Source organism: Rutidosis leptorrhynchoides, chromosome 7 (assembly GCF_046630445.1).
Source record: "Rutidosis leptorrhynchoides isolate AG116_Rl617_1_P2 chromosome 7, CSIRO_AGI_Rlap_v1, whole genome shotgun sequence".
NCBI classification, from domain to species: Eukaryota; Viridiplantae; Streptophyta; class Magnoliopsida; order Asterales; family Asteraceae; genus Rutidosis; species Rutidosis leptorrhynchoides.
The window spans coordinates 51,722,629-51,733,479 of NC_092339.1; positions in this window are offsets into that span (position 1 = coordinate 51,722,629).

Consider the following 10,851-nt stretch of genomic DNA (forward strand, 5'->3'; position numbering starts at 1 on the left):
ATGTGCTATCATAGCTCCTACTTTTATAGCTTGTTGGTAAGTATTATGAGATGATTCTATATTACATCTGCAAAATAGACGTGTGTATTTTATTCAATCTATTTCCTGATTACTTGATGCTCATTATATTACAGGCAAAACACAACATCATTGGTCTGTTGGTCGGTCGGTTATTTGATAAGGACACTAATGCCGTGTATGCTGTAAGATGTCTTTGTGTTTTCGACTAGTTATTCTCCATCAATTTTTTTTATTTATATATACATGATGAGTGCTTTCGTGACGTTATCTATTTTACAGATTTTGTGGGCAGCATTACATAGTGATTTTTTTTATGAAGACATACGGATATGTATACCCCAACTTGCAGAAATGCTACTTTCAGCAGATACCACAGACGAAGAAATTAAAAAGATTTCTCTTTGTCTTGGCGCTCTTTCTGCCCACTCCGACAAACTTATTGAAGATATGATCTCTAAAGGAGCACTGAATGTAATACCTATATATCATCTTTCATATATATATATATATATATATATATATATATATATATATATATATATATATATATATATATATATATATATATATATATATATATATATATATATATAATACAAGAGTGTTTGTAGTACCACTTTTGATGTTCACACTTTATATAATTTGACATGTATATCTATTATTCATGGTTCTTGTAGGCTTTATTAAAGGTGGTGGCAGATTACTCAAACATGATGGATGCTATTGATGAGTCACAGCTACACACAAGTCTTATGCCATTAGCTACAATGTGTGTTTATCAACCTTGTAGAAAGATCATTCGCTCATCAGACGTGTACGAGATTATTAGAAAACTACGTCACTCACCAGATAAAGACATTGCTGATGTGGCTATTCTCATTGTAAGTAGAGCCTCCAAATTTAAAAACATAAGTAATATTCTTAGTAACATTATGTAATGCAATGAAACCGTACGTTCGGTTTTAAAAGAAGCTCTTCGGCATTACAAGATCCTATGATATTCAATTTACATATTCATCCTCTCAATTTATATATAGAATATAGAATATTAATGAAGTTAAGTGGGGAAATAGAAGGAAAACTTGGAATGACGATTAATTGTTATGAGCTTTCCCATAACTTATGTGCCGAGCACGTGACACCTCCTAACCAACTTAATGACTGCCTATAAATAGCAAGTAGTTAGTAGTACCTCAATAGCGTTAGATATTGTTGATGTGTATGTTAACACCATTCTCTCCCTTTTCTCTCAAGTATTGTAACTACTTTTAATGGACTAATTTCTATTTCTATTTCTATTTCTATTTCTATTTCTATTTCTATTTCTATTTCTATTTCTATTTCTATTTCTACTAAAAGAGACTAAGAATTTGGTAGTTTTCTTTGCTTTTGGATGTGCCAACTCCAAAAGGTCAAATAAGTTAAACTTGACGGGTAATATTGGTAAATGTTAGGGATAAAGTTGTGCATAAAAGATAACTTGGGAAGGTAATATGTAATTTTCTAATTTAATATAATAATTATTAAATAAAACTACCCAATTTTTTGACGGGATTTATCTTCTTTTTTTTCGACGCGAGTTAAATTTCTCTGTCATCACCGTTTAACTTGAAATAATTTTACGAACAAAACGCAACTAATTATAATCGAAACGGAGTTTTTTTTCTAACAAAGAAAACATTTTGGATTAATTATATATATATATATATATATATATATATATATATATATATATATATATATATATATATATATATATATATATATATATTGAGAAAGGGGAATCTCAAACCCCTCCTCATCGGCATCTAAAGGAACATGACCACCCGAGCCCGGAACGTACCACTTGCATTGTCATTCAAAACGTGTCAAACATCCATCATGTTAAACTGTTTTCCACCGGTATTATTTATATTAATTTGTTGATCCCGATCTTCGACACCTTGATCATTTTCCCCGCTTCTCCAATGGTGTTTTGCTTCATTGTATGCGGCTTGAAACTCACTACAAGCTTTGTTGACGTTTCGTCACTTTGACGTCAATTGGTCGTCACCTCTTTGCCTTCCATTTTTGTTGTTGCTAAATTTTTTGTGAATTGTAGTCCACAATGATACATTTTTTTGCGAATTTCCCTTTCGAGAATCCTTGGACGAATATACCCAACATTGAGTCAACCACTTGACTCGTCCATTTTGTTTAATTTCTTATCATCAGACCATCTTTGGAACCTACAAATATATATTGTTAAACCGTGTGAGTATATATATATATATATATATATATATATATATATATATATATATATATATATATATATATATATATATATATATATATATATATATATATATATATATATATATATAAGGCAGGATCAATGGGGAAGTAACCAATCGGGGGGAAGTGCTACGAAGCAATTTTTTTTTTCGTTTTTTGAAAAAACTTTGTTTATCGAACATTATAGATTGGATGAAAATATGAACATTTAAAAAAGACACTTCGTGATAAATGTTATTATTTTGGAGGGAAAACGATCGACAAAAATAACATTCAAGATAATATTGTTCGTGAAGAATGTTAACGTTTTTTTTCTTCATGTTTTGTGAAGTAAAATTTAGCCCGATTTAGGGTTTAGGGTTTAGGGTTTGGGGTTTTGGGTTTATTCCATAAATCCAAAACACCAAACCCTAAACTCTAAACCCTAAACCCTAAACTCTAAACCGTTCGTGTTAAAAACTCAATCTAAATCCTAAATCTAAACCCTAAATCTAAACCTTAATCCCTAAATTTCTAAACCCTAATATCTAAACCATATAAACCCTAATATCTAAAACCTCAACATACGCTCGAAAAACACGATGATGAATTTTGTTCGCCCTTCAAATGAAGTCCTAGATGATGAAATCCAAAGAGCCAAACAAATCTATTCTGAAGTTGATTTGACATATGATCAATTAAATGATTCTTATGAAACATGAAAATTTACATTTTCACATGCGTATGAGAAAATCATAGATCAATCAACTTCGGCATCATTGAACAATTCTTCATCCTTATCATTTGAGTTAAGTTCAAATTCATATATTCCTTTGTCTATTGCAGATAAATGTAAAAATCTTTACAATTTAAAACAAGACTTGAAACTTCTTAAAGCAAAAAGTTTTGAAAATGAAGAATGTTTAATGAATATTATTTTGGCTCTTAGGCATCATTCCACAATTCTTGATGAGAAAGTTTCAACATATAAGGCACAACTTGAGACTGAAAAACCACCTTGTCATACTATTGACACAACATCAGTTAAAACCCAAACTGATGATTTTCTGGATACACTAAATGTCCAACACAAGGCTGACACAATATCAGTTAAAACCCAAACTGATGATTTTCTGGATACACTAAATGTCCAACACAAGGGTGACACAATATCAGTTAAAACCCAAACTGATGATTTGCTTGACGAATCAGATATCTTCTATGATACTGAATCCACTTGCTCAATAGATTGTGATATTCTACCAACAATTGACTCGGAAGAAAGACGTAAATTACCAACACCAGTTTTGTTAATCAATAATACTGAACAAGATTTATCAAAAGTTGATTTTAACAAAAATTTTCATACACCTGGGTTATTTGATCTTAACACTAAGAAAGAGTATGTTGTCGTGGAATACACATCTGCTTTTGATTTGTCATTAGTTTATGAAAAAAGATGATTTGTTGACCACTGAAGTGCCCAAGCCCAACAATGTTTTGATTCCGGATAATCAATTTTTGGTTGACTTAAATAAACATCTCGAAAACCGTGTCAATGAATTAGAAAAAGAAAATGAAGCCAAAACGTCCATTTTCAAAGCTCAATGTAAACGATATCTAACTCAAATTGATAATCTTGAAAAAGAAAATAGAAGTTTACTTTCATCAACACGAGTTAATTCAAATGTAGATTCAAAACAACAAAAAGTTGTAACTCCGGAATCCAAAACCACCTTTGCCCCGACCTCATTATATTCTCAAACTTCGTCTAGTAAAACACCAACAATCTTGAAGAATCCATTACGTTCATCTAATATTTTAAAGGTTTCCTCATCATTGTCCTTTCAAGAAAAGACAAACACGTCAAAGAATTCACCAACGTTATGTAGTGACCCGAAAATTTCCATGATTATATATTAAATGAAAACTATATTTACATGATTAAATGTTTCCAACATGTTAAGCAATCAAACTTGTTAAGACTTGATTAATTGAAACGGAAACTATGTAAACATTTGACCACCCAGTTTGACCGATGATTCACGAACGTTATAACTTGTATATGACATGATTATATATATATGGATATATATATATATATATATATATATATATATATATATATATATATATATATATATATATATATATATATATATATATATATATATATATATATATATATATATATATATGTATATGTATATGTATATGTATATGTATATGTTTAACATGTTATAATGATAATCAAGTATCTCATTATGAATAATAACAATAAACTATATACATAGAATGAGACTATTAATTTAAAGATTTCGAAACGAGTTATATATGTAACGATTATCGTTGTAACGACGTTTAATAGATATATATCATATTAAGATATATTCATACATCATGTTAGCATGATAATGTAATAATTTAACATCTCATTAGATATATTAAACAATGGGTTAACTACATTAAATAAGATCGTTAACTTATAAGCTTCAAAACAAATCATACATGTAACGACTAACGGTGACTTAACGACTCAGTTGAAATGTATATACATGTAGTATATTAAGATGTATTTATACACTTTTGAAAGACTTCAAGACACATATCAATGTACTTCTACTTAACAAAAATGCTTACAATTACATTCTCATTCTTTTTCATCAACAATTCTACTCGTATGCACTCGTATTTATACTCGTACAATACACAGCTTCTAGATGTATTTACTATTGGTATATACACTTCAATGATCAGCTCTTAGCAGCCTTAATGAGTCACCTAAACATGTGGGAACCATCATTTAGCAACTAGCATGAAATATCTAACAAAAATACAAACTAATGGTGGCTATATGAAAGGCACCAAAATCACATTTTTGTTCATCACTCTTAACACTTTCATTTTTCAATTTTTATGCATCAAACTACTCTTTCTCAGGTTCTCTCTCATTATTCTAAGTGTTCTTCATCATCTTCATCAAAAACTAGCTCAATCTAGCTCAAAAATCGAAACATAAATCAACATACAAAACAATCTTTCAAGAACACTTCAAGAATCATATCAAGTCTTCATGACTACTTCCAAGTTTTCAAATCCATTCCAAGTAATTATCTAAGATCAAGAAACCTTTGTTATTTATGGTAGGTTATCTTTCTAAATCAAGGTAATATTCATATTCAAACTTTGATTAAATTTCTATAACTATAACTATCTTAATTCAAGTAGTAATCTTACTTGAACTTGTTTTCATGTCATGATTCTACTTCAAGAACTTTCAAGCCATCCAAGATCCTTTGAAGCTCTAGATAATTTCTTGTCATTTCCAGTAGGTTTACCTACTATACTTGAGGTAGTAATGATGTTCATAACATCATTCGATTCATATATATATATATATATATATATATATATATATATATATATATATATATATATATATATATATATATATATATATATATATATATATATATAACTAGCTTATTCGAAGATTTAAACTCGTAATCACTAGAACATAGTTTAGTTAATTCTAGACTTGTTCGCAAACAAAGTTAATCCTTCTAACTTAACTTTTAAAATCAACTAAACACGTGTTCTATATCTATTTGATATGCTAACTTAATGATTTAAAACCTGGAAACACGATGAACACCATAAAACCGGACATACGCCGTCGTAGTAAAACCGCGGGCTGTTTTGGGTTAGATAATTAAAAACTATGACAAACTTTGATTTAAAAGTTGTTCTTCTAGAAAAATGATATTTCATATGAACATGATACTATATCCAAAAATCATGGTTAAAATCAAAGTGAAAGTATGTTTTTTAAAATGGTCATCAAGATGTCGTTCTTTCGACGGAAATGACTACCTCTTTCAAAAATGACTTGTAACCTGTATTTTCGACTATAAACTTATACTTTTTCTGTTTAGTTTCATAAATTTAAGTTCATTATGAAACCATAGCAACTTGATTCACTCAAAACGGGTTTAAAACGAAGAAATTATGGGTAAAACAAAATTGGTAAAAATTACTAGTTTTAGCTACGAAAATTTTATAACAAATATATTCTAACCATAACTTAAATAACTTATGTATATATTATGTAATCTTGATAGACCATAGACACGTATACAATGTTTTGACATATCATATCGACGTCATCTATATATATTATTTGGAACAACCATAGACACTCTATATGCAGTAATGTTGGAGTTAGCTATACAGGGTTGAGATTGATTCCAAAATAATATATATATCTTGAGTTGTGATCGAGTCTGAGACATGTATACAATGGGTCGTGGATTGATTCGAGATATATATATTAATCTATTAAGGTACTACTAATTGTGGACTACGAACGTTGGACTGTTAATTTAACAACTTAAATCATCAACACGTAATAAAAAATGTTGTGAATATATTTTGATCATACTTTGATATATATGTATATATTTGTTATAGGTTCGTGAATCAACCCGTGGCCAAGTCTAATTCTCGATGAATTGAAAAATCTGTGAAAGTGAGTTATAGTCCCACTTTTAAAATCTAATATTTTTGGAATGAGAATACATGCAGTTTTATAAATGTTTACAAAATAGACACAAGTGATCAAAATTACATTCTATGTTGAATTATCGAACCGAATATGCCTCTTTTTAGCTTGGTAGCCTAAGAATTGGTGTTTATGATAATTGCCACCAATTGACGCGAATCCTAAAGATAGATCTATTTGGCCCAACAAGCCTCATCCTAGTTACGGATGCTTTAGTACTTCGATTTATCATATCCGATGTAAGTCCCGGAATGATGGGGATATTCTATATGCATCCTGTTAAGGTCGGTTACCAGGTGTTCATCATATGAATGATTTTTATGCAGATTGCATGTTATTGAGAAATGAAAATGAAAATCTTGTGGTCTATTATTACGATTTGATAAATATATAGGTTAAACTTACGATTCACCAACATTTTTGTTGACGTTTAAAGCATGTTTATTCTCAGGTGATTATTAAGAGCTTCCGCTGTTGCATGCTAATATAAGGACAAGAGTTGAAGTCAGCATGCTTGTATAATATTGTTTAAAAACTGCATTCGAAGACATATATTGTTGTGTAATATTATTGTAAACCATTATGTAATGGTCGTGTGAAAACGCTATATTTTAAATTATCATTATTAGATAATCGTCGTAATATTTTAAAGGTTATGGTTTGTTTTAAAATCGAATGCAGTCTTTGAAAAATGTCTCATATAGAGGTCAAAAACTTCGCAACGAAATCAATTAATATGGAACGTTTATAATCAATATGAACAGGACATTTCAGTTGGTATCAGAGCGTTGGTCTTAGAGAACCAGAATTTTGCATTAGTGTGTCTTATCGAGTTTGTTAGGATGCATTAGTGAGTCTGTACTTCGACCGTGTTTTCCTTAAAAATCGATTGCTTAACAATTTTTGTTGGAAACTATATATTTTAACATGTAAACATTATGTGATATATTAATCTCTTAACGTGTTTGATATTGTGTGATAGATGTATGTGACGATCCGTCCCAATCCATAAGGACGAATACAATAACATATGATTACATTGCGAGGTATTTGACCTCTATATGATACTTTTTACAAACATTGCATTCGTTTTAAAAAAAAACTTTCTTCACATCAAAACTTGACAGGCATGCATACCATTTCATAATATCCAAACTATAAATGACCTAATCTGTCATTTACTTAATAATAATCTTGTTGAACTCAACGACTCGAATGCAACGTCTTTTGAAATATGTCATGAATGACTCCAAGTAATATCTTTAAAATGAGCAAATGCACAACGGAAGATTTCTTTCAAACCTGAGAATAAACACGCTTACTAGTGTCAACCAAAAGGTTGGTGAGTTCATTAGTTTATCATAATTGATCATTTCCATAATTTAATAGACCACAAGATTTTCATTTTCATTTCTCATAAATATACATCTCTTCCATAGAGATAAAAATCATTTATATGGTGAACACCTGGTAACCAACATTAACAAAATGCATCTAGCATATCCCCAAACATATAAACATCGAAGTACTAAAGCAGTTCAAATTCTCTGACTGGGGCTTCTCAAGGCCCATAGATCTATCTTTAGGATTCGCGTCAATTAGTGGACTGGTTCACTAATTCTTAGGTTACCAAGCTAAAAAGGGTGATACCCGGTATAATAATCTAACCATAGAATGTAGTTTCAAGTACTTGTGTTTATTTCGTCAAACATTTATAAAAGCGCATGTATTCTCAGTCCCAAAAATATATATTGCAAAAGCATTTAAAAAGGGAGCAAATGAAACTCACCATACTGTATTTCGTAGTAAAAATACATATGACGTCATTGAACAAGTATAGGGTTGGCCTCGGATTCACGAACCTAAATTAATTATATATATTTATATGTCGATCAATATCTGTCTAACAAGTTAGGTCAAGTCGTAGTGTATCACAATCCTAATGCTCGAGATTCGTCATGCAAAAGTTAACAAAAGTCAACTTGACCCAAAATGACTTCCAAAATCTATACATGTTAAATATAGTCGTTTTATATATTTATTTATCATATTTTATTAGCGTAAATAATACAAACCGTTTATTAATAAATAAAAGTTTATATTAAAATTTATATATGATAAAAATATACCTTTATATATCTAACGTAATAAAATTTATATAGTTTACTCAATACCATAAATATATAGTGACATGTATTATTAATATAACTATATTACGTGTGGTAAAAAATATCTTTGTATCACAATTTTATTTGATAAAATAATGTCGATAATAATAATAATAAGCAAAATTTGTATTATTTTGTAATAATGATAATAATTATTATTCTTCTAATAATAATAATAAAAATATTTATTTACTAATGATGATATTAATTATAATAAAATGATAATTTTAATAATGATAAATTTAATCATAGCGATACTTTTTAATAATAATAATATTTTATATAATAATAATTCTATTTTAAAATGATAAATTATAATAATAATAATACTAAAATGATAATAATAATGATATTTTATAATAACAACGACATTTCTACATAAAATGATAATTTTAATAAAAATGATAGTTTTAATATTAATGATGCTTTTAATAATAATAATAATGACGATAAAAAAAATAAATTGATATTTTTGATAAAAATATTAATTATTTTAATAATATTAATAATAATAATAATAATAATAATAATAATAATAATAATGATTATTAAATAATAATAATAATAACGATAATAACGATAACGATAATGATAACGATAACGATAACGATAACGATAACGATAACGATAACGATAACGATAACGATAACGATAATCATTTTAACAATAATACTTTAAAATTATAGATAATTCAATTGACGATATCTTTTAATCCGTTCATCAAAACCACACGATATCTAAATGAAAAGTTTATAGTTTTTCTCCAGCTTTCCAACGACATACATATCATATACCTTATCTCAATCGCATATGTATCAAATTCATAATTTATCATAAACTATATAACGACAAAATAAAATATACAAGCATGCATAATCATAAGTACTCGAGCACTAGTCAGGGATACACTATTAATATATAAAAGTTAAGTTATGAATGCTCACGTATCAATATTGAGATTCAATATTGCAGGAAAGTACGTAGACGCAACGCAGATGATAAACACTAGTTTGACTCACGAGAAAAACCCCCGAATAATACCCATAACCTCCATAGCTATAACCCATAATTTACTTAGCTCTCTCCCGCTCGAAAAACTTGTTTTGAAATAACCCGCTCATGACCTCGTCGTAATATTTTATGTATAATACTAGTAATAATAATACTACTAATAATAATAATATGATTAATAATAATAATATTAATCTTTAATAATAATAATAATAATAATAATAATAATAATAATAATAATAATAATATAAATAATATAATACGGAGTAATGAGATAGATGGATATATGAATGAAATGAATTCAGAATGCGTTCGAGTTTTATAGATCAGTTTTGGGACCCATTGTCTCCGCGATCGCGGAGTGGGGAGAGTAATATTGCCGCGATCGCGGCTTCACTTTGTCCTGTTCATGCTCAATGATTTCTCGGCTGCTGACAGTTTTAATATATAATAATATATATATATATATATATATATATATATATATATATATATATATTTAATTTATATAATTATTTATATATTATATTATATTTACATGCATAGTTAAATTGTAATTTTTGTCCCGATGACTCGTACGTTGTCACTCGACTTATGTTCCGGTTTTGGTTCCTCGAACGCATTTTTGTACGCTTAGAAAACTGGTACTTTATGTTTCGTGTAATGTACCCTTATACATAACAAGACTCAAATCAATGAAAAGCTATCCCACTCAAAGTGTAACTTATTCATTTGAGTGTTTTGGTCATTTACTTCTTTAAATCAACTCTTCGTTATTTATCAAGATATATATAATAATATTATCAAAACGTTCTGTGATAAGTAAATTTTATA